This window comes from Ursus americanus, chromosome 10 (assembly GCF_024610735.1).
Source record: "Ursus americanus isolate L20-20 chromosome 10, mUrsAme1.1.p, whole genome shotgun sequence".
NCBI lineage: Eukaryota > Metazoa > Chordata > Mammalia > Carnivora > Ursidae > Ursus > Ursus americanus.
Genome location: NC_142136.1, coordinates 49,051,025 through 49,076,503, shown reverse-complemented (window position 1 = coordinate 49,076,503; position 25,479 = coordinate 49,051,025). Strand labels below are relative to the sequence as shown.

The following is a 25,479-nucleotide window of genomic DNA, read 5'->3' as shown; positions in this document are numbered from 1 at the left end:
TCCTATTCTAGGCTCATTGTAATCCTAATCCCAGTTCTCCCACTAAAAATGATTTTCAGCATACATGCTGTTTTAAACACGAATTCAATAAAATCAGTAATATTTCTTTTCCTAGTCTAGGAGTCACAAATCTTTTCCCATAAAGGGCCAGAAAATAAATTTTAGGCTTTGTGGACTGTATGGTCTCTATCACAACTGCTCCCGTCTTCCTCTGAGGCTCGAAAGGAGCAACAGACAGAAATGAATTACTTGTGACTCTGTTCCAAACAACTTTATTTACAAAGACAGGCAGTGGATGGATTTAGTTTGTGGGCTGTGGTTCGCAGACCCCTTTCCTAGATCAAACTGAGAAGTCAAGGAGGTGGGGTGTGATGCTAGGAAAACCTGTGTTTTTGCTGAATATAAAATGCAAGACAAACATCTGTACGTGTTGCGGGACATGGCTGCATTAGCCCATCCCGATTTATTAATCTATGCAAACACTGTCTGCTCACCTTCCCTTCTGTGTGATTCAAGAATCTCTGTACTTTTCGATAGCAGAGAAACAAAGTTCCAGTTGTCTTCAAGGCTAGGCCTGCTCTATGGGGAATGGCAACGAATTGGAAAAGCAAATATTCTCTCTTAACCGAAGTTTTAAGATAGAAAGTGGAGAAATAAAAGCTTCATTAGTAGCCAGAACTGGGCCTTGGATGCTCATTGGTTTTGAAAGCACCAAATAGGCGAAAAAAATGAATGCATCAATCTTTCAGAGTCAATGCATCTCTCCGCAAATAGAGCTAACTTTCTATTTCAACCCCATTCTCTCTTCATCCACCATAGAGACACCAGAAATCAGATTGTCCCAGAGTTAAACTACATTACGGTGCCAGACAAAGGTTCTTGGCATATAGATTCTTAGCAAAATGACAACCACACTGCGAACTTTAGAAAATGTAACATAATGTAACATACGATCCATCCAGAAGCCTCCCAAATAGATGGGAAGCCAGCAGCTGCGAGCTGTCGCTTTCAGCACCTGACCTCCTGAGATGCTTAATAAAATAGCCTACAAAGTATTACTCTCTCATCAGTGCCAAGAGGCATTTGTGGGGAGATAAATAAAGCTATTTTCCAAAACGGGGAATATTCTGGTGTGCCGGTATTGAAATGACAGTTTCTTTATGGGATAGGAGATGGGCAGGAGAACACCGGCCAGGTAGTTGCCCCTGTGCCCACCACCAGTCTAAGGTCTATAATGAGATTCCAAATTAGATCGCTGAACCTCAGAGACGAGGTGCTTCACATCTGCGAGATGTTCAGCTTGACTTCATAATGAGTTCACCGAGCAGAATGAACCACACTCGAAATCAAATACTTTGCATTCAGGATGAAGTAAGTGGGGATCAATCATAGTCAGGGAAGTAGCATTTGCTCGGAATGTAATGCTATACTGAGCTAAAGGAAAAAAAAAAAAAGGGACAGCAGAATGTGGAGCGTACAAGAGAGCTGGTTCGTGGGTGACACAAATGTGCAACGTTTGAGCTGGGGCAGAGCTGCACACATTAGCCTCTGGGGATGATGCGTATGGAAGTTGGGATGGTGAGAAGGATAAAAGGGTCATGCTCTCTACCAACGCAAATCAACATGCCTGGCAAGCACCCCCAAACACCGTCATCCTAGGAAGTGTTTTTGAAGTGTACTTTTCCCAGAGACCTTTGTCTGGGGACAGCTTTGGGGAACCAAACACAGCAGTCTTGGTAACATCAGTGTTTTGTTCTGCAAGCAGGTGAGATTCTAGATGGAGCCAGGCAGAGCCCATCTACAGATGGCATGAGGGAGTGTCAGCAAATGCTGGGACACCCCCGTGGGCAGCTGAAGAGCTTCGCAGGAGAACCTGCACCTTTCGCTGGCCAGGCAGCTCACTCTCAAATCCCTAACATTAGTTTCTGGGAAAAGCTCTGAGGCTGGCATGGCCAACACCCCAATAATCCAGGGCCTTTTATCCCAGCCAGCCGGCCATGATTAGTATACCTGCCAGGGCCAGGGTCCCCCCAAGGTAGGGTTTGGCTGCTGGAAATAATCAGGGGTGCCCCCAGGTGTGACCCACCTCTCCTTTCTCAGAACCGAGATCGTTACCTGTTCACTGTCTAGCGGGGAAATGTCAGTGGAGGCCTCATTAACAGCAGACAGTACAGAGAGTCATCCTATAACTTCTGGCCTTTCTGCAGGATGTGAAGCTGATATTACAGGAGGAAGAAAAAGAACAGGTGTCATGACTTGTCTTTTTCTTTTTTCATCCAGCAACTGTCACTCACAGCGTTCCAAACAGAATGAAAAGCACCAACAGGAAGCTCAGTGAGTTGCCTGGCTTGGGAGGTCATGCTGGTTTGTTGCACTCATTGTTTTTACCAGAAAGGACAGTGACCCAGTGTCCCTCTTTCCTACTTTATCTTTCAGGATTCTCTCTTGACTTGACACAGCCTCGTGGCTGCCAAGCTCCATCCAGATCCCAGCAGCTACCTGCTTGGATCAGTCCTGGACATGGCCCTGCTGCTGGCCTTAGGCTGCCTTCTGGAATCCTCCAGAAGTTGCAGAGGGAGGGAGTAAATGCATTTCATTCTCTTTGTTCCTCACTGTGTCTGCTAATGAAAGCTTTCTGCTATGGGGGAGAGAGACTGGCCCATCTGGTGCTCCTTTGCTCCCTAGTAAGATTATAGGACTAGAAGGGAGATAATTTGGACAGCAGCCTCTGGCTGCTCCTCCCGTTCCTTCTCTGGCCTCACCCTAAAACGCCAAGCTGTGATTTTTCAGCATGGCAATGGACTGGAACCGAGTGGGTGATAGGATGCAAGGCTCTCATGGTCAAAGAAAAACAAGGTGGGGACATGCAGTACATAACAGAGTTAGCAATGCTAGTGTGTGGAATGCCTCTTGAGGAAAAGGTGCTTCCCACACTGCTCTCCCAATTAACTTACTGTGGAGCGTTTCCCGAGACTGTTATTCTGGGGGGAACTTTAAGGGTTAAATGGTGAGAATGGTCATTGCTGTTCATTATACCAACATACTGAGGTAGTGTACTTATGGCTCACACCAACAGCCATTGCTGTCAAGGAGGCAGGAAGACTATGGTCTCTCATTAAGACAAGCACAAATTGATCCAGGGTGTTCAAGGTCAAACCATTAAAAGAAGTGCTATTGTTCTGCTATTTGTCACCCTCTGTTTCTTTTAAATTTACTCCTCTCCAATTCATTGAATTCCACCCCCCCTCCTCCCCACCCTCAACCCCCCACCACTTTTAGATTCTCTTAGGGAAAATTCTGTGTTCTTTTCTGAGTTGGAATCTCATTTTGCTATTCTTGTCCATATTCTCGTTCCTAGGGGAAAAGACATGGCTAGAATTCTTGTGTGTGTATGACTGATAAAGCCTTTAGAAAAAGAGATAATGAGGCAGAGACCAACAGAGACTCAAAGACTCTCCAGCATAGATATAACACAACAACTATGTCATCTCAAAAGAAATCTTGTCATTAATATGCTGGGGATGGGAGTCCTTGTCTGAGTGGTCATGCAGGCGGGCCGCATTTACCGAGTACCTGCCGCGCGGCAGACAACTGTCCCGGTCACAGCGGGGAATGATGTAGGAGCAAGGCACTCTAATAAAAGTAAGAGGGACAGAACACAAAAAGCACTGAAAAATACAGAGAGAGAAAAAAATTTACTCTCAGAAGCACTTGTGTAATCCAGTACATCGTTCCCTGCTGCTGAGGGCGTGGCTACAGTGGCGGAAGCAGCCAGAGCCTGGAGGAGATTGTCTGGGGAGGCTCCTGGGCAGGAGAGGTGGCACTAAGCCAGATTTGCACCTAGTAGAGGGGAGATGAAACAAAGAGTTTGAGGGGGCGGCAGCAATGAGGAAGCCAAGCTCCAGGAAGGCGCTAGCCCTCTAAACTTGTTCTTCCTCCAGTCCCTCTTGGGTTAGAGCCCCTTTCTACACAGACTCTGTCTTAGCTGGCTGTGGGCCTTCTGGTTTGTGAGTGTCGGGAAACCTGAAGCTTCAGAAACGAACATTGGCTTCCTTTAATACAGGTGCCCCACCGTGTCCTCCATCTTATGAATTGCTAATGGAATAAAGGATTTTCTTTCCTTTTGTGACCAAAGTGCCAATAAGATCAGATCAGTTATGTCAATATCCTCTCTGGCCCTTTCAGCTTTGCGAGGCAGTTGAGATGCCATATGGCAGCTACAAATAATAGCCATAGGCAGTGAAGTCTTTCAAAGCAACTGTCTTGGATGTTTCCCCATTTATGTGATGTGCTTGCCATCGTTGTCCAGGCTCTGCATCCCTGCTTTAATCCATGCTTCTGGCCTCTTTGTCTTTGGCAAATCTTTGGACTCCTGTAGGATAACAACTCCTTGGTTCCTAGCTTGGTCCCCTTTCCTGGTTTCTGTATTTCCAGCACATTCAGGGGGGAAGCACCCTCATTGGCTGGAGTGCTCACCTCCTCTCTCTGCTTTCACGTGCTGCCCTTTTTACCTCCCACCCGGTCCCCCACTACCCTTCCCCTCCCCGTACACATCACCGAGGGTGCATGTGGGGGGGAAGATTCTGATACGGATATCCCAGCGATTAATATTCTTATGCTTACTGGGGAAAGAATACTGTTAAAATAATTTCCCCGAAGTGATGAAGTAATTTATACCAAGTTAAAATACTGATAGACTAGGAAGAGCCAGGTCTGGGGGATTTGATTACCTTTTGATTACTCTAGTAGTCCTCAACCTGGGGGGTGATTTTGGTCCCATCCCAGAGGACATTTGGCAATGTCTGGAAACATTTTGGTTGTTGGAGAGAGGCATGTGGTTGCTCCCTGCTCTAGAAGTTAGGGGTCAGGGATGCTCCTTCTATCCCTCAGTGCATAGGACTTACTAGGCCTAAAATGTCAGGGTGTTCCAGATAAGACGACCTGCATTACCCTAACTGTAACAAAGTTTTCTTGTTTACATTTGGTAATTCAGTTTACCTAGGAAGAAAAAGATACATTTTTCCCTAGCTAGACAAATGAATGCAAATTTCTTTGGAAGAAATTTTTATTCTTGGCTCCTCCCCTTACTCAATGTCCAAGAAATTTCCAGAGATTGGCAAACTTTTTCTGTGCGAGCTAGTGAACATTTTAGGCTCTGTGGGATCAAGAGGCAAAACTGAAGACATTTCTACAACAAGGGAGAAAATCTCTGCTGTTTGCCTTGAATGGGCTGTCCCAGGTGGTGGGTAGGCTTTGCACCTGTTTGCTAGAAGAAGAGCAACTGGCTCAAGAGGTGGGGCCTGGTGGCGAGGTGACCCTTAGGTTGAGGGTCCATCCCCCAGCGCTAACAGCAAAGCCCCTCACATTCAAGGGGCAATAAGAGCTGGCTCTGGGTAGCAGCAAGGGTCAGCTGTGGGCTGGGGAGGCAGGTGGAGATGGAGCATGGGACACAGGGTGGGTGCCTGGGATTGGTTGCTATGACTCTAGTGCTAGCCAGTGCAAGGGCCTATGGGCTGTAGAGAAACAGAAAGATAGGGTCTGCAAGCTGTAGTTTGTCAAGCCCTGACTTGCATCATTCTGGATTTTCTATTTCAGCATCTTCATTTTTCTGAGAGGGTTCTTTCTTTTTTTCTTTAAGATATTTATTTATTTATTAGAGAGAGAAAGAGAGAACGCACAGAGGGAGAGTGAGAGGGAGAAGCAGACTCCCCCCTGAGCAGAGAGCCCAATGCGGGGCTCAATCCCAGGACCCTGAGATCATGACCTGAGCCGAAGGCAGACGCTTAACCAACTGAGCCACCCAGGCGCTGCCTTTCTGAGAGGATTCTTCTGTCTCAACCTGAGGGAATTTCCAAATGTTTCTAAAGTCTTTTAGTAACAGCAGAATTTAACTTAATCATGGAGCAAAATCATATATAAAGATCATTTTCCCTAATGGGGTCAGTCCTGTTCAGCTTTATCATGTGAAGCTTTGGGTTGCTAGACTTTTGTGGGGGGCACATTGGATCCATTAAGATGTCTACATCCAGATTACCTACCAGGAAAAAAAAAAGATGAGACTAGTAGGCATAAACTCCTTTCTATTCCCCAAACCTGTAAATGTGTAGCTCAGAATACTGGTCTGATTTTATTGGCATACTAGCAATGAAAGTTAGTCTAAGTAAGTTAAATACTTCATATATTTTATACAGAAGAAAGGGACATAATTATTAGAAAACAATCAAAACCCCACTTCCTTTTCTCTGTTGTTGGAGAAAGAGGTACATTTGCCTTTGTATGCCACTTTGTTCAAGCTTATTCCTCTACCTGTATCCTCGGTCCAATTTTTATCTCCTTGGAAATGAGCTCTTTAGCAATCTTTGTCATTACATCCACTAACATTTTGAAAGAAGTACCATTCAAAGTGGTGAACATTTTAGAAGCATTCTTATTATATTTGCGAACAACATATTAATGCTTGCTATTTTCTGCTATGAAACACTCCAGTGGAGGTCCTAGCAGGTGCAATAAGACAAGAAAAAAGAAATTATCTATTTGCTAGTGTATCGTCTTCTGCTCATCACTGAACTGGTATATTTTCAGTACTTTAATTGCATATGCTCCCCATAGGTGGACTCTATCTCCCATGGCTTTAGTTACAGTATATAAATTAAGTGTCCAAATCTATATTGTAAATTCAGAGTTCTGTCCTGAATCATACTCTTAACATCTAATTCTTTATTAGATAGCACCACCTGTATGCCCCAGAGGCATCTGAAAGTTGACATATCCAATATATTCAACACTGAGCTCATTATCTTCCCCTGTAAATCTGCTCTTTCTCTATGTATAGGGTTTATTCATGCCAAAATGTCAATAGTATCTAGATCGGGAAACCTCCATTTTTTCTGTATTTCCTATCATGGGAACAGTGCCAGCCTTCACTCATCCCACAGTCCTCAATTCTGGGAGTCATTCCAAGCTCATCCACAGACAACTGTGCACCAAGATTCTGTTTCCTCACTGTTTTGTCATTTCTGTCCTCACTTTTCCTTTTCCACCACTATTGCCTTAAATTAGGATTCCATCATATTTCTCCATAACTATTATAATATTACATTAATTGGCCTCCCTGTTAATTCTTATACTCCTCCATGATATTGCAGTTACGGGGACCTGTTTAAAATGAAAGTCTAATCATACTATCTCCTGACTTAAACTTTTTCTGGAGTTCTCAAAGCCTTTACAGGTAAAGAAGAAACTATTTAGCGTATATGCAAGGTCTTCTACTTTCTGGTCCTGTACTATTAACAGTCAGTATTCATTTATTCTTTGGATTTATTACAACATTTACTTAACATTATGTGGTAGACATATGCATTTACATATATTTAATTTCAAAACAGCCCTAAAATGAAGGTATTGTTTTTATTCCCTCCATTTAGAGTTCAGGAAACTGAGGCACAAAGTCTTTAAAGAATTTATCCAGGATCACACAGCTAGAAAACTACATGTTTGGAATTTGAGCCCAGATGGCCTGATTCCAGAGCATGGAATACCCCTGCCCCTGTTCCCACTTCCAGGAGAACACAGGAGCTCAGGATCACCCCTTTTCCCTCCTTTTCCTTGTTTTGGGTCTTGGTTGCACAGAATCAGCTTCGTGTTTGTTTTATGACACGTTCTCAACATTGCCATGCATGGATAGTTCAGTATTTTTAATAATGTTATCATACCCCAAAATGCCACCCAAAACATGACTCTTAAGACCTTGACAATAATCTAAACCTAAAAATATGACTCATGCTTTTATTTCCCTTCCCCGTTTCTCTGAAGTTATTGTCATTCTGAACCTACTTTTGTTTTTGTATACACTTATGTGATCATCTGTTTTCCCCTACGGTATACACTTTTATTTTAGGTGATTTTCACTTCAAAAAGCGGTCATAATGCACATAGTTCTTTGAGACATGTTGTTGTGCAGTCTCACCTATGTTACTGTACTTCGACACTATGTAACAAACCGTTTTGTGCAGATACTACCTTTGATTGCTCTGCTTTGTAGTTGCTGGGCGTTGGCTTGTATCCAGGACGTGGTTGTTTTCAGTGGTGCTGCCATGCACATTCTTAGACATGCCTCCTTGTATGTGTGCACAAGTTTTTTGGACAGAGCTCATGTTCTTCGTCCCTATGCTGTACGACCTTTCCTCCTGTCTATACTTAAGAGTCATTCAATCATTAAATATTTATTGAGCACCTATGTGCTCAATTAATGAGCAACTATGTTGTTCTAGGTGCTGAGGAAATAAGGGCAGAGAGAATTCTTCCTCTTACAGTGTTAATGGGGAAGACAGAAGAAACACAGAGAAGTAACTAAACACATGAGTAAGGTGTAACATATCTTTTTCCATTTCTCACTTTACAGTTACTGCTACAACAATTCTAAACTACTGGCACAGAAGTTTTGATGCCTTCAAATCGTTGCTCATGTTGTTTGGTTTGCATGAGGTGACCTTTAAGCCTTGGTGTTTTCTATGTAACTTTTATTTCCTTTGTCTTTCAAGAGTCAACTCAGATATCTCTGTTACGAAGCTTTCAGTGGTACCTCCCTGATGAAGGTAAGCGCCCCTTCTTTGTACTCAAATAGGTCCTTATCATATCTTTATCACATCTCGTTTCCACTTTCTCCCTCCTCCAGAGTACAAAATCAAATCATCTTATCTTTCAGTAGCTCTAGTGACCAGTGTGATAGCAGGAGATAAAAAGTGTTCAATTGATGATTATCAGAAAAAGTGCAGAAATCCTTCTCAAAATTCTAGGACAATATCTTCTGAAGGAATTCATGCTTGGGATTTTAAGAAAGAGGCTTAGTTCTCTATATGAGGATTTTAAGAAGTAGTTACGATGAGTGCATCCTTTTACTCATGAAAAACAAATGTAGTCTGGTCATGCCCTTACTCAAGGGAACGAGGCAACCTTATCATTAATTAATTCAAGAGACATGTTGTCAAAAGTACTTCTGTTCCTTTTGCACAAGAGATCAAAAATGAATTTGGAAAAGAAACTCCAATGAAGTGGTTTGGAAAGCAATGCAATTTAGCAGAAAAAGCAATGCCCTAGAAATGAGAACTTGGTGGTGTTATAAGTAGAGGGCTTGAGCTTATGGAATGGGAAAGAGAAGAAAAATCAGAATCCTGGAGAATGTGCTCTGAAGGTCTGGAGAATAGGTATTTTATAGCGACCTTTTCATTCACAGCGATTTTTCTTACCTAGAAGAAAGTCCCTTTAGCTATTTAAACTTTAATCTGGTTTAAAGTTAAGACACATTGATACTTTTATTTTTTGATATCTATTCATAAATGAAGATATAGGTTATATCTCTCATGTCTGTATTTGTTGTTCTCCTTGCCAGTGCAACTTTTGATTGTGAAAGTACCCATAGGCCTCCCCCCATTTCCTTCCATCCTTAATTCCTAGCTGGTAATAGAGGATTATGTCAAAGAAGGTTACCCTGATTTGCAAAGTAATAGGAATTAAAGACAGTCTTTTGAGAATTCTAAAACAAAGTGGTGTCCCAGGACTAGGAAGATGAGGAAAAGACAAGAAAGATGGGAGAATTGTACAGAAAGAGGGGGCCAGAGTGAAAAAGATGGGTGGTAAGAAATTTCTGTGGTGTTTATTGTCAGAAATTGGATCTGAAACACACACAACAGCCCTGTCTGTCGATGGAAACAAAGTTAATGATCCAGTAATTGTACTACTAGTTATTTACCCAAAGAAAATAAAACTTCTAGTTCAAAAAGATATATGCACCCTATGTTTATCGAAGCGTTACTTGCAATCGTCAAGGTAGGGAGGCAGCCTAGGTGTCTGTTGGGAGATGTGGGTGAAGAAGGTGTGGTGTATGTGCACAGTGGGATACTGCCCAGCCATAGAAAGGATGCGGTCGGTCTTGCCATTTCTGGTAACATGGATGGACCTAGAAGGTATTATGCTAAGTGAAATAAGCCACACTGTGAAAGACAGATACCATATGATTTCATTCATATGTGGAATCTAAAAAACAAAAGAAATGAATAAATAAACAAAAAACTGAATAGACCTATAAATACAAAGAACAATCTGATGGTTATCAGAGGGAAGGGGAGTAAGGAGCTGGGCAAGATGAGTGAAGAGGAGTAGGAGGTACAGGCTTCCAGTGGCGCAGTGAATAAATCACAGGGATGAAAGGCACTGCATAGGGAATATGGTTGATGTTGTTGTGGGAGCGTTGTGTGGTGACGGATAGTAGCTACACTTGTGGCGAGCATCGCATAACGTAGAGAGATGTTGAATCTCTATGTTGTACACCTGAAACTAATGTCACATTGTGTGTCAGCTATGCTCAGATAAAAAATTTAAAAAAATAATAAAACCAGAAACACCCCCAGAAAACTAAAGAAAGGTTTTAATTATGGGAAAAAAAGGAAGAAACTGATGAGAGTTCAGTGACGAGGAATGCAAGCAGTGCAGGGATTCTTTGGATCTCGCTGTTCCTGGGCCTCGTAGGACTGGAGCTGGTTTATGTACACAGTAAAAGCAAAGGTCTTCCGGATGACTGGCATTTGTGAAGACGTGGGGTTACGTTTAGGTTGGACTAGGCATTTGTGACTGCATGTACTTGATGAATTGAGGGTTGCTCGTAAGACTAAATAATACTGGGATGTTTCCATGTAGCTTTGAAAGTATGGGCATATAGAGCTATCAGCATCACACAGATTTCCTTTTCTTTAAAAAAAGTGTAGGTTTTTTTTTTTGTTTTTGTTTTTGATTATTTTAGGAACATATTTTAAGGTATTAAGTAGAGTTCAGAGGCGGTGAGCAGAAAGGATCATTTAATCGAATGACAAATACAATGGAATATGTGTTCTTCTTTTAAGAGTACTCATCATACGTATCCAGATAAAGGAAAGATACCCATTGAACTTTTATGTTTGTATCAGTTAGGATAATTTGGCTGCATGTGACTGACACCTTCAAAGAACAGTGGTTTAATTAGTGTAGAGATTGACATTTCTCTCACAGGTAGGAAGGCAGGAATAAGCAACCAAGGGATGATGTGGTGCCCCAGTTGGTTCATCAGAGATGTAGTTTCGCTCTAGGTCCTTGCCTCCTTATCACCAATATATGTCTTCTACTTTGTGATTCAGCTGCTTCCAATCTAGCTGCTATGTTCTCATTTCAGGGTATATGAAGAAGAAATAGGAAAAGGGGCATTCTCCTTTAAGAACACTCCTGGGATGTTTACCTTTTACTTCTGCTTACTTCGACTTAATAGGCTGGGAAATGTTACTTTATTCTGTGAAGCCAGGTGCCCAGCTTAAAATCAGAGACAGGGGAAAAATGTATAGTACGTGCCATCGTGTTTCATACAGCCTTAATTCTGGGGCTGTCTTACCCAGTAGAGATACCGCTGACAAGGACCAACGAAACAGTGGACAAAATGGACAGATCTTTAGGAACTGGGTGGTATCCCGTGAATGATTTAAAAATAATAGCCAAACAGATGTTAGTTGTCACTGTGTTTTAGACAAGACATTACCAGTTCTTGGCATTTGGGACTATATCACCCTGGGGAAAATTTTTTGGTCATTGAAAGGAGAGAGAATGAGAGAGATTGAGAGAGAAAGAGAGAGAGAGGGAGGGAGGGAAAGAGAAAAAACATTAAAGAGCAAGGCACATTTCTTTCTCTAAAATATTGATTTTCCATTTTAAGTTAGAGCCAAATATCAATATAGGTAAAATTGGTAGTTCCCAGAACTGATGAGAATTCACAGAGCTTAACAAATGAATGCATGGCTTGATCTTACTGCAACATATTTAGAGAGAAAAGAGTGTATTGATCAACTCGCTTTAGGACACCATCTATGAATTACTATTGTTTGAAATAGCCTTATTGTCAAAGTTTATATATGCTGTATTTTGTTCATTATAAGGGAATTCAAACCTTGCTGGTTTTGAGAAATGGTCTGATATTAGGGGTGTCATGAGGGTATGTTTTAATATGTAATATATGAATTGTGGGTTCTTGTCTTGCCTTAGTTGCTGAATCATAGTTTAATCTTGCATGAAAAAATATAGTGTCCCTGCCTCAGTTACACTCTTAGGAACATTGAAAGTATTATGGATTAGTTATTTCTGACCACAGTGGAAGACAGTGTTGTTGTAAAAAGTCACCTTATGTTATACTCTTGATTACCAAAGGGTAAAATCCAACCTTCCTAAAGGTAGAATGTTTATGAGGGTATCTTCACCTTTGTTCCTCCTTTGACTTATTTTTAAGGCAGCTTTTATTATTTTGAGTCACAATGCATTTAAAAAAAAAATCAGCCTGTAGCTACAACAGTGTCTAAAGACATTCATGCTTTAATTGCTTCACATATAACATTTAGTAATTACTGAGTTGACACACTTCATTTATCTAAATTTATCCAGCTATAATGAAAGCTGCCCACATAATTTTCTATTGTGAATGACAAATACACAGTTGTATCATAACTCTATTTATTTTGGTGTGGGCCCCAAAGAAACATACATGTATGCTGTATATACCTTGAAACTTCTGACCATAAGGAGGCTCCTATATCTATTTGGAGGTATTGAAGATTAGGGGAAAAAAATAGCTTGTCTTATTACGTTAAATTCTGCAGGAAAGAATTTAGCAGAAAATCTATAATAATGTTTATAAGTGGATGGTGCCTAAAGTTATTTTGTTTTTGTTTAATCAGTTTTGCCGAATTGTAAAATGTTAGAGTCAGACATTAAATTACAGATTCTAAATGCTTAAAAGAGGAGTTCACGAGAACGCAGATAGGAATCCAATATTCTAGAACTCTTTTCCAGATGTGGAGAATGTAATTTAAAAGAATCAGTTAACATTTGACTCTGTCAGATTTGAACAATATTGGTAATAATCTTTTATAATACATTTTTATGATTAGTAAGGTAAGAGCCCAGTGGTATAGACTAAAGACACAAGCAGTATGGGAATTGAGAGTTTTTGTGGATAGAAAGATGCGGGAAGCCATGACCTTCTGCGGGATCATGATGGGTAGATGAATCAGATACAGATTAAGGGAGAAAAACAGAGAACCACATCCCTGGAGGGTGCAATGGAGGAGCAAGAGCTTGAAGGTGGGAATGAGTCAAATGTGCTCTGATGTTCGAAAAAATAGAGCATGCGTCCTAGGGGATGATAAGCATGGGAGTGATTAATTTGGTTGGAATGTGATAGATCTTGAACTGATCTAGTAGAGTGTGGATGAAATTCCAGGCATTTGATCTACAAAAGACATAATACAAGTGGTATTTGGGGTGATTAATCTTCAAGTATTGCATGAAATGGTAATAGGAAATATCAGCAGTAAGACCATGGCAGCTTTCGAACTTGCCAGTGCTAAAACCACATGGGCCAATTGTTAAATTTGTAGCACTTAGAACAGCACTGGGCACATAGTGGGTACTCAGTAAATATTGGTTGGACTGTTGATGGTTTATGAATGATTGTTGTCATAGATTTTGTGTTTTCTTATGAGAGGCCAGAGAACTACTAAGTCTTTCAAGTTTCAAAAGAAAAAGTTGTAATGGTAGAATTGATTCATCCATGTTCCATATGTTTATTAATTCATTTAGTTAATAAATATTGAGCATCTACCGTATGATTAGAACTCTTCTTGTTGGTAGGGGTACAGAGGTGAATGAGACAGATGAGGTCTCTGGCCTCACAGAATTTATACTTTACTGTGGGGGGCAAAAACAAACAGAAAATACTGTGACATAGTAAAGTAATATATTTGGTTTTTGTCCTCAGTTCCTACCACAGAGCTTCAAAATTGGAATTTTTGGAATTTCCTTGGAATTTCCCGAGTGATAGGAATATCTTTGTTATGCTAATGAGATGACCATAGGGGGTCCCTCAGTAGTTTCCAGATGGGGTCACCAGAAAAAACAATTATGTGAGTAGAGGGTTGGAACTTTTGGGCAACCTGACCTCTGGGGAAGGGAGGTGGACTGGAGATTGAGTTCAATCTTACAGCCAGTGATTGAATCAATCATACCTACATAAAGAAATCCCAGTAAAATCTCTGGACAGCAAAGCCTATTGGAGCTTCCTGGTTGGTGAACACTCTGATGTGCAGGGAGGGTGATGCCCCCTGACTCCGCAGGGAAAGGGAACGAATGCTCGGTTCTCCCTCCCAGACCTAGCCGATGTGTCTCCTTTATAGCAAAACTATAATCATAAGCATTGAGCCTCCCAGAGTTCTGTGAGCTATTCTAGCAAGTTATTGAACCTGTGGGGGTTGTGGGAGCCCTGAATTTATAATCATTCAGTTAGAAGTATGGGTGGCCTGGGGTTCCTCAAAGTGTGCCTGTCATTGTGGAGGACCGAAACTTGACATGTGAAGTCTGCGGTAACTCTGGGTAGTTAGTGTTAGACTTGAATTGTGATACACCCGGTTGAGGTGGAAACCGTGTGTGTGTGTGTGTGTGTGTGTGTGTGTGTGTGTGTGTGTGTGTATTTAAAATGTTAAATGCTTATAAATTTTTAGTGTGTCGCATTTTAAGATAGATGCCAAATGTTGAGGATGGTGTTTAATAATAGTGGAAACTAACCTGTTGCCCTCTCAGATTGTATCATGCAAAGGGACACCTAGTACACCTTCTTTTATAACTGAGACTTTGGGGTTGCTTTAAGGAGAGATAAAACACAAGTTAGACCTTGAAGGACTAGTGATATTTGGGTAAGCGGAGACGGGAGGTAAGAAAGGACTAAAGTAGTTTGAAGGCCTGGCAAGGGCTAGAGCCAGCCATCTGGATATCTGATGTTACAGTCTGCAGCTCTTTGCCTGTATAGGCCAGATAGGGGTGTGAGCATCCCATTGAAGTGAAGCTGTAAGGAGGATATGATTTTTGCTGGTATTATTATTACGAATAATGGTAACCCTCGTCTTCCTTGCTGATCATAATTTGCCAGTGTATTTTGTATGTTACCTCATGATTCTTTCAATAACATTCTGAGGTAGATTATTATTTTCTGCATTTATGCACATGAAAAAAATGATTTCTAGAGAGGCTAAGAGATTTGCCAGTGGTTTTAAAGGCAAGAAAGAGACAGACTGAGATTCCAACTCATGTCCTTACACAAGAGACCCAGGCTCTCTACACTAGACCAAAGCTTCTCTTTAAAATTCAGGGCTATAATTTTCTTGTTTGTTGTTTTTCCCACCCTGATTTACTTGAATTACAACAAAACTCCATGCCATTATTGAATAGAATAATTACTGGGTCCTGAAGGAGGATGGAGATAGAATCTGCAATTCCACGTCTGGAGCAGTGTCCTATTTCTCATTGAACAGCCAAGTCTATTCCATAAGGGTCTGGAGTAAGAAGCAGCCTGTGACTTGAACACCAAGGGAACAAGAAATGAAACATGATTTTTTTTTTTTAAACAATGGAAGGCATTTTATCAGATATATGTACCAGAAAGCAATGTCTGCAAACTATAAACGGGTTCTTTGAGAACTGAGCATAATTTGGGCCCTTTTGAAAGGATGATTCTTCTAGGAAGTAAATTTTTTTTTAACCTTGTGAAATGTCCTTCAGTGAACATCTAAGTAAATATCCGTGCACTGAATCTGTGAATTTCCATTTTGCAATAGAGTGGGATTTTGCTGAGTGTTACAGGCTCAGCAGGCTCGTGTTGGTTATTATCATGAATTTGTAACAAGATGGTGGCACCCCGTAATGTCCTCAGCCATTTCTGTTAAAAGTTATAACAATGTCCCTTTGAATAATATCACTTACGAAAATATCTTGATGGAGAAATTTTTTTTTTTTTTAATCTTTCAAGTTTTTCAGTGCTGAGGTGAGGAACTTGGAAATGGTTGTGTTATAGTGAAATTTACTTAATGGTAAACATACGCAGGAAACCAAACTTTCTACTTTTCTTTATTTTCTTTCTTTTTTTTTTTTTTAAAGATTTTATTTATTAATTTGACATAGAGAGACAGCCAGCGAGAGAGGGAACAGAAGCAGGGGGAATGGGAGAGGAAGAAGCAGGCTCCTAGTGGAGGAACCTGATGTGGGGCTCGATCCCAGAACGCTGGGATCACGCCCTGAGCCCAAGGCAGACGCTTAACGACTGAGCCACCGAGGTGCCCCTCTACTTTTCTTTAGAAATAAACACAGAAGCAAATGAAATGTTCTAATGTGCTCCCAATTAGCACATTCATTAAGGACTATGTTGAACGCAGTAATGAACTTTTTGCTTCTGATTGAAGATAGAATTCACAATGATAAATTAGTGAGTATATCTGCTGAAAGTTGCCAAATTATAGGGCTGAATGAATACTACTAATAAAATCACTCACCACCCACATGAAAATGATAAATATGAATCCAAAAAACCTGAAAAATATCCTTCACAAGAACGTAGATCTTTCTTTGAGGAAATGCCAGGTAAAAATTAATCTTGAACACTAATGTGGCTTCATCTGGTTGATTTGTCTGTCCCAAGAGTTTGAGTTTGAGGCATTAGCTTTTCTGTGTGCAGACAAGGGTGACTTCTATTAAACATAGAGTGGAATGAGAGAATCTCTTATTTCAGGTTTATCAGGTACTGCTAACACCACAGGAATCACTAAGCTTGAGGCATGTTAACCAGCATGAGTGTGAGCTGGCTAGAGGAAACAATTTGAGTGCAGATCACGCTAGGAATGGAACGCCCAGAAATCCTAAGTATTAAATCCAACTCTGTTGCTGGTGGTGGGGACAGAGGCCATCGAAGTGGATGATGAAGATGTGACAATGATGGTGATCATTATTAACAGTTGTTTCCATTTGTTGAGTTGTTCTCCATCAGACAATGTGTTATGTATAAAGATACTTGATGTAGCTTTATGTGAAGAAATGATTACCATTCTCTTTCTTCAGAGGAAAAACAGAATACATCAGTATGTATATATATATTTTTTAATTCAGTACTTTCATGATGATTTAGACTCTCTCTTTACCCCCCCCGCCCAACATCCTCTCTGCCTGGGAGGCCCTATTTTCTCTCCATCAATCTGTATGGCTTTGTATATTGGCTACTCCAGAAGTGTTCACCTCCATGACTGTCTACTCTCCAACTTAAATAGTTTGCCAATGTTACTTTGTTTCAGTATTTTTTGATAATTTTATAGTTTTGTTTTCCCTTCTCCCACTCAAAGTTCTTCAGAGTTAGAGATAGGTTTCTATTGCTTTTGAATACTCCCAAGACTCTCCAGTATACTGCTCTACTTAGAATAGAAATCCAATATGTTGTTGTTCAGTGAGATGAGAATCTATCATGTTTTTAAATACTTCTGAAAAATGAGACTCCTCTGCTTCCCTTGGTAACACATCCCGGGCTCTATCAGCCTTAGCTGTCAGGAAATTTGCCCTTCATTCTTATCTGTATACCTCATGCCATTTCTCCTCTTAACGGAATCTTTCAGACATTCTTTGTGTGATGGCCCTTCATACACTGAAAGTTTGCTTCATGTCTTCCTTGAGCTGCTTCTCAAGACAAAATAATGAGCCTTCAAAAGATTATTATGGAGTTTTCTTTAATATGGATGTTTTCCCTTTAATTACGTTCAAAAGAATTTACATCAGAGAAAACATAAGAAACTAAACAAAATAAAAACTAAGTAATTTTCCTAATTCTCTTGTATTTTTGCTTGTAGAAAAGTCATAGTAACTTCTGTTCTTCAAAATGGTTGTAATGATTACTTTTGAGAGTAGTGAGTTGGTTGCAAGGCTTTGTGAGCCTGGGTTTTCTAAAAGTTACATTCATAGATATTTCTTTTTTTCTTCTGTAGAAATGTAGGTTTTAGTTTTCCTTTAACAACTTTTTGATTATAGGGAAAGAGATTGATAAATTGGCAAGGTGCCAGACTACTTCTAGCCAGAAATGTTAATCTTTTTATTCCATTTTAGTTGTGTTTCCCCCTAAGAATATTGAGTCTGTGCTTATAAAGCTGGGTTTTCTCATGCCAGTATAGAGGTATTGGTGCTTATAATGGATATGTTTCAGTATTTTCCCTGAGCAGACCAGTCTCTAATCCCTGTTTTAAAGTCTTTCCTTTAGTGTCACATTACAAAATTAATCTTTCCATTTGCTTCACTCCACACCATTTAATACCGTTTGACTCCGCATAAAACACCATGACATGAGCTTTAAATAAAAGCTGGATAGGGCTAAGTTGTGTGCATATTGTGTTTGGGATTAAGAAACTAAATTCGACAGGTAATGGAGTAGGATTTAACTGCTCCGTGATACTAAACTGTGAGATGTCATGTCAATCATCTGTCCAGGAAATATAAGCTATAAAAGGAAAGTGAGATGTATTTCAGATGCCTAATCACACAAGCAAAAGGTTAGCTCCTCAAGGATGGGAGTTTGCAGACTGCTACCTTCATCTCTGGAGGGGATCCTGGGAGTTAAGGCCATCATACAAATAGGCTTATTTGCCTGAGGATTAGATAGGTTTCCTAGGAGACATGATAAAGAAACGTCCATGACAAATGGCCAGTTCCTCATATTAAATAAAGGGAACACAAAACTTTAAAGCAGTGGGGGAATGGATGTAGGGTGTTTGGAGAATTTCCTACCTGTTTAGTAGAAAAAGCATGTCATATATAGAGAAGAGAAATAGAGTTTGAAATATTTCCTGCTAAGATTGTTATCAGTAGCATGAAATACTTGTTCTTATCCTTGATGACCAACCAGTTTTGAACTCAGTTTTATATTTAATCAAAATAACTATATCCATCAATTCTTTGATAAATTTTATTCTTCTCTGTGCCATTACTTAATATTTTTTCAACCAATTTAACTGTCCCTTTTTTTTTTTTTAAACTGTAATTCTTTCTTTAAAGGAGGTAGGACACAGTTAATAAACAAAAGATAAAACGTCCTCTGTGAATAAAGATAACCTGTCTCTCCGTCTCTCTGGTCTGGAGGATGACACAGAGAGGGCTAGGAAGTGAATCGCTGAAGTGTGTGATTACACATTAGGCCAGCGTCTCAGCTTGATGTGCGGCGCTTCTACTGCGCGCTTCCCATTAATGCTGATTGTCCAATTTAGTGCTTCATTAATGAGCCATAGACCACTTGTAAATTTCCGACTTACAGAATCAACCACATTTAAAGTTTTATTCTCCTGAAAATGTCTCCACCTGACAAGCTGATAATAAATACTTTGCATTCTTCCACCCACTTAACCCTTCTGTCATGTCAGTTTGGGCTATTGTCAGTTGGCATTCCCGTTTCTTAAATGTATGTAACATTTATAGCAATAATAATTATAAGAGCAAACATTTTTATGGCATTTATTCTGTGCTAAGTTTAGGGCTTAGCATCACTTCTTGATGGCTTATGATGTTCCAGGTGCTGTTGCAAGCATTCTGGAGGCACTGACTCATTTAGCGCACACTACGCTGTGTTCTAGCTCCTCCTACTATCCCCATTTTATTGAGAGACTAACTAAGAAAGGCGAAGGGACTGGCCCAGGGCTGCAGATCTGGTAAGTATAGGAGCTGGAATTTAAACAGGGGTCGTCTAGCTTTAGTATTTGACTTTTAAAGCTCCATCTTACGGATTAGGTATATATTCATCCTCAAGAAGTGGAAAGGGCTTTACAAAGGAACTGATAGGTTCGCCTGCAGCGTCCAAAACATTTGCCCAGTAATCAGCCTTTGCGCAAAAGTTTTGCTTTTCGCTTCCTTGATAGAACCCTAAGCAGCTATCCTCGCAATTATTCTGTTCGCTCTAAGGCAGCATTCTGTGTGCTCTGCCTTATATTCAGAAAACTGACAGTTTGCAGAGAAGCATTGACCAAACTGACAACAAAGCGTGGTGATTTTTGTCATTAAAGATCATAATAGTGCCGTTTGGGTCACTACACTTTGAGAGGAATTAGTAAGTGATGAATATGCAAAGGTCATTAGCAACTGTGATCAATCAAGTAAATAGAATGAATAAAAACATATAAAAATATTGGTAAGATGTCTGAGAACTTGCCTTTGATAAGAGAAAAAGACAGAACTGTTTCCTGCCTGAAGCTAGAAGAAAAAGTAATTATATCTGGAATGTGCTTTTGCCCAATTCTGCCCGTCAGAATCATGACGTTCTTCAAAGTTAAGTCTTCAGAAGATCTTTCCTGACTCCTCTAGTCCTCGACGATATTATGTGCTTCTTTGACATTTCCTCTAAAACAGTGCCTTGTACATTAGGTTTCTCTATTTTCTTCTCACATACTCCTTGGTAGATTCGCTGAGGGCGGGGACTATATCTTCTCCACATTTCTGAAATCCAACAAATATACATTGATTGATTGATTGACAGGCAGCCTCAGGTGGTCCCAATGGTTTTCTACCTTTGAATCGGGTCATTAGCACTCTGGAGAACCAATCTGTAAATCAGATGCATTCCATGAGTTATAATGAGTGGATAGATCTTAAAATTATTAGAGGAAATGAAAATGAAACAGCCATCACGTATTGACGGCCTAATTGGAGTTGCTTCACCTTACAAGGCAAGTGGAATGAACAAGTTCTCAGCAAATCATCAGAAATCATCCATTGCAAAATGTAGAATGGGAATATTTTTGTGATGAATTAGAAATTCTTTTATCCTTGAAACCGGAAAGCGACTTGCTTAAAATAGAATTAGTGGCACAGCATCTACAAACTTGGAATTATATTGTGAGAAATGAAGGAAAGTGGCTTAATGACAAATGCAAATGAAAGTCACATCTCTTAATGGTGTACAGTATAATGAAAACTGGAGGCTGAGCTCATATCAGAAATAACTCTTGAGTTATTCAGAAGTGAGGGAGAGATTATATAGTAGAAATAACTAGAAGGGCAAGTTCTGTTTGAAAGTTCAAATATAATAAAAATTATATATCTGGTTTACTATCCAACTCCTTTTGTTTTGATTCTTGGCTTAACGGAAACCTTCAAATTACCAATTTGGCTTTCCACAATCTTTGATGCTGTTAGTGGATGTCTGGAGTTAAGGCTCAGTTGTTTCAGTTCCCCTTTAATTTATATCCTGTTGATCAGTACCCTTTAGATTAATATCCTGATTTATCAGTAATTCTCCTGTAAGAATGGATAATGTGGGTCAGTTAACAAAATCTGTTCATTCTCAAAGATTGATTTATTATTTTAGAGAGAGAGAGAGAGCACACACACGCATGTGGTGGGGAAGGGGTAGAGAGAGAGGGAGAGAGAGAATCTCAAGCAGACTCCCCACTGAGTGTGGAGCCTGCTGTAGGGCTCAATCAATCCCACATCCCCAAGTTCATGACCCTAGCCAAAACCAAGAGGAGGATGCCCAACTGAGCCACCCAGGCACCCCTAAAATCTGTTCATTCTTAAGTGAACAGATAAGCGTTGGCGTTTGTGAACTTGCAAAGTCAAGAATTCATTGGGGTTGTGCCAGAAAAGTTTTCATTGACACCTAAGTGATGCTTGGGGCCTGGAGTGAAATAGTAGGCCAGGCTTATATATCTCATTTCCTTACATCTCATTCTCTTAACTCGCTGATGGGCATGCGAGCCTATGGCCTCTATATTATGTGGGTATAGTCACGGAGGACTGCTTCTCACCGTGTAGAACTGGGGTGGATTATGTTACTGTTCCTAATTAATTCCTCACCACTTCTGGAAGAGGATTATACCTCTCCACTATGTTGACATCAATCTTGGCCTGTGAATTTTTTTGATCAGGGAAAGCTTTCACAGCCATTGCTTGGTTCTGCTGTGGTTCTTCTCCCCGTTTCATCGAACAGCATGGGTGAGACGCTTGCCACTCCTTCACCCTGGCTCCTAGAACAGAGCCGTGGTGTACTTGCTGCTGTCATCTGAGTGATTTTGTGAAACCCTGAAATTTGGGAGTTGTTTGTTCCTGAAACTTAAAGTGATGCAAGCTGACTGATATTAGCACTCCTCCTATAAAGTTAATTTGACATTTACTCTCATGTCTTCCAATTTTTGAAAATTCCTTATATCTTCAGGATCTGCTCTTAACTTTCAAATTGTTATCACCTGCAAGAAATAGTTCATGGAGAGGCAAGGAGGCAGTCTTTAGGCCGTCATTCTTAGATTTCATGTAGGACAACAGCTTTACTTGAATTGAGATATTGATGATTTGTAAATTACAGCGTTACCAGTTCCTAGGTCTCTAGAGAGAAAAGACATAGAAAGTGGCATCTCCTTTGGTAGAAAGGCAGGGATTCCTGATGACTAAGGTGAGCCCACCAGTCTTACCTGAGAAGAATTAATGCTTTGCTTTGGCTGAGAAGGAGAGGTGAAGCACTGACGCCGAGATGGGTCAGCTCTGTGAATAGCCATCATGATAGCCGTCCCTCCTGGAGAAACTCTCCGTGCTACATTACATTATGCGGAAAACTGAGCACATGCCTTTCAGGAAGAGCGACTGCAAATCCCTGACCTGGCGCCTTTATTGCTAGAACTGTGAGCATTGCTTAGAGGAGCGGTACGCTCTGACAGATAAAGGCAGGAAATTTTAGAATTCTTTTCCTCCTAATCAGTCCATGTGGGGAGGGCTGGCAGTCATTGAATACCGAGGGTAAGACACATGCCACAACACAGTGCACCATACAGGAAGAAGATGGGGACAGCCCTCCTCATGCTAGTGAGGAAGGGTGAGATTAGATGTGCCATGCATGGGTGCTTCCAGCGGCTGACACAGAAGCAGCAGGCTGTATTGCAAGCTGTTAGGAGACTCTCACAGGGTGGTCTCCACGTCTAGAAGCATTCCTGATCCAGGCACTTTGACTCTTCATGGAACTTTTGGGTTTTAGTTTCCTATATTTGATCTGTAACAGAACGATGATCACTAAATTATCTTGTGTTTAATGCCTTTTGTTTTTGTTGCATTTAGCAAAGATAGGTCCAAGTTGGAAAATACATTCCAAATTAAGATACTTGTTAGTGGAGAGATAATGCCAAATTTTTTTCTCAGGGATTATGGCTAAGGGAACAGGCCCCCTTCCCCCACACCATACACATGCAAACCCACCTTTGATCTTTTTTGTCAGGGGAATCTCTCACTGACGGGTTACATTTAATTTCTAGAATTCTTTGATGTGATAACTGATATTATTGAGACCTTACACGATGGGAAGCTAGTGTCTCTGGGAATCATACAGATTTAACGGAAGACCCAGAATTTAGGTCATACGAGTAAGTTTACTTGAACATCTTACATTGCCAAAATTAATACCCAATACTCGATCTTGGCTACGATAGTAGAAGTTTTCTTTCATCTTCAATCAGGATAGGGACCCAAAGTCAGATCTACTGTGTGCGCACGCACGTGTATGTATGCATGCGTGAGTGTGCGTTCACACACGTGCGTGTGTGTGTTTAATGCTGTTTCCATGCACGCAAATAATCCTTTCCTAGGCGAACCTCTTGTCATCTTTTCACAGTGCAGCCTTTTCTTGGATATTTGAGGAAACAAGACATATGCACAAATACCCTTCCCAGTTTCTTCTGTGCTTTTATGCCTATTCAGTCAGACCATAATACTTCCTCTCCTTTGGGCGGGGTGTTTGCCAGATACCATCATTACATCTGGCTAGATTGTTTGGATCCTCTGAAGACACACTCTGAATATCATTTGGCTTTCACTCAGTTACAGCTAATTTGCCACACCCTTCCTTTCCGCCTGTCTAAAAATCTCATCAGAGAGAAAGTGTGTTTCTCTCACCACAAGAAAACAGAACTTTTCTTCACAGGGCAGAGCACATGTTCAATGAACAATTAATGTATCTTAGCCAAAGTTTCTCTCTTAAATATAACATGAAATAGGTGTGTAACCTGAACTTATATATTTGCCCTTCTTTCTGATCCCTTTTAATTACTGTTACTAACAGTATTTCTTGATTTTAATATTAAAAGAGTATCTGTTAAAATAGGCTTTAGTTGGTAACAGCCAAGTAGCCAGTGCTTGATAAATGACTTTTGCAAAGATAGAACCAAAGTGAACAACCCCTGAAGCTATCATGAAAGGTAGCAGGAGTTGTGAAGAATCATTTGGTTATACCCCAAAAGGGTGGCAGTTTTTCTCAATGAATGAGAAGTAAGTTCCAGAAGTGGGAACCTCTAAAGGTCACCCTTGCATTTCTATATTGCTGTAGACATGGTAAAAGGCACAACATTGACGCTATTAAAATTTAGATTGATTATGTGATTTGCACAGAAAACGTATTGTTTTTTGAGTTGAAAACCTTTTGGGAATAAGCCTGATGCCAGGAAGGACATGTAACTTAGAAACAGAAAATGTACATTTCCTCCCTAGGGTGGAAGGAGGGGAGTAGAGAATGTTTTTCGAAGTGCCTTTTTCATTCACATCCATAGGAGGTGGGAGAGAAGAAAACAAGCCAGCACTCCAATTTTTTTGTCTGGTTCATTAATCATATTAGCAGTGTTTAGGAAAAACACAAAGCAGAAACAAAACACAGTTCCGAGTGGCATAGTGCAGCATTTAGTTTCTGGAATTACAACATAAGACAAAAATACACTGTAAATAGAAAGAAGAAACCTTTGAAGTTCTACAACATTCAGTGTCTTGAGGTTCTGAATTCATTTTAAAGAACATAAACTTGGAAAAACATATGGAAGTACAATAAGATTTGAAAATTTTGTAGGTATATTATGTATGTAATAGAATCTTAGCAAAGTGTTAAGAAATTAGAGACAGCGACCTGAAAGAAAATACATATTGCCTTTATGCAGAGTGTGATAATCTATTATTCTGACTCATGGCCTTGGTTACCGGCTTTATGTGGCCCAGTACCAAACCTAGATCTCCAATGTTTTTTCCCCGATTCAGGTTCATGTTCCAGCTATTACTGCTACATAATTTCATGACTACTTCTTTCATCTCCAAGTACAACTCATTGCTTTTTTGACATCCCCAGTCGACATCCTTTCCTAATTTCCTATCCCTGGAAATGACCAAGCCATTATCTGTGTTCTGCAGGAATGGAACCTTGAACTTGTCTTTGACTGATGGCTTGTCTTCAGCTCCATCTCAGAAATCAGTCACTAAGTCCTTTTAGTTCTACCTGAAAATGTTTCTTCCCTCTCTTCTCTCTCTGCTTCCACCAGTTCCCTCTTTTGAGTTATTACTGAAGCTTCCAAACGGATGTTCGTGGATCCAGTCTTTCCTACTCTTGTCTTCTCTCCCACTGGTCTCAATTAAATCTTACTAAAACACTAAGGTCATGAAGAATCCCCACTGCTCAGCAGTATTCAGAGATTTTACCTTGCCATTTAATTGCTTTGTTATGATCTTCAAAAGCCTTAATAACGGGGCCCATTGTTTCTATTTAGAGAGTAAATAAATATTAATTGAACATTGAGCTTTACTAAGCCTTCTGAAGATACTATGTGGGATACA

The 25,479-nt window shown here is 40.3% G+C and overlaps 1 long non-coding RNA gene across 1 annotated transcript in view; it reads left to right on the top strand.

The window, feature by feature from the left end:
* LOC123801035 (uncharacterized) overlaps positions 1–25,479 on the top strand; it is a 519,085-nt gene that overhangs the window by 378,198 nt on the left and 115,408 nt on the right. The window contains exon 12 of the long non-coding RNA XR_015725942.1: positions 8,541–8,594. This is a non-coding gene — a long non-coding RNA (uncharacterized LOC123801035). The remainder of the gene's footprint in view (positions 1–8,540; positions 8,595–25,479) is intronic.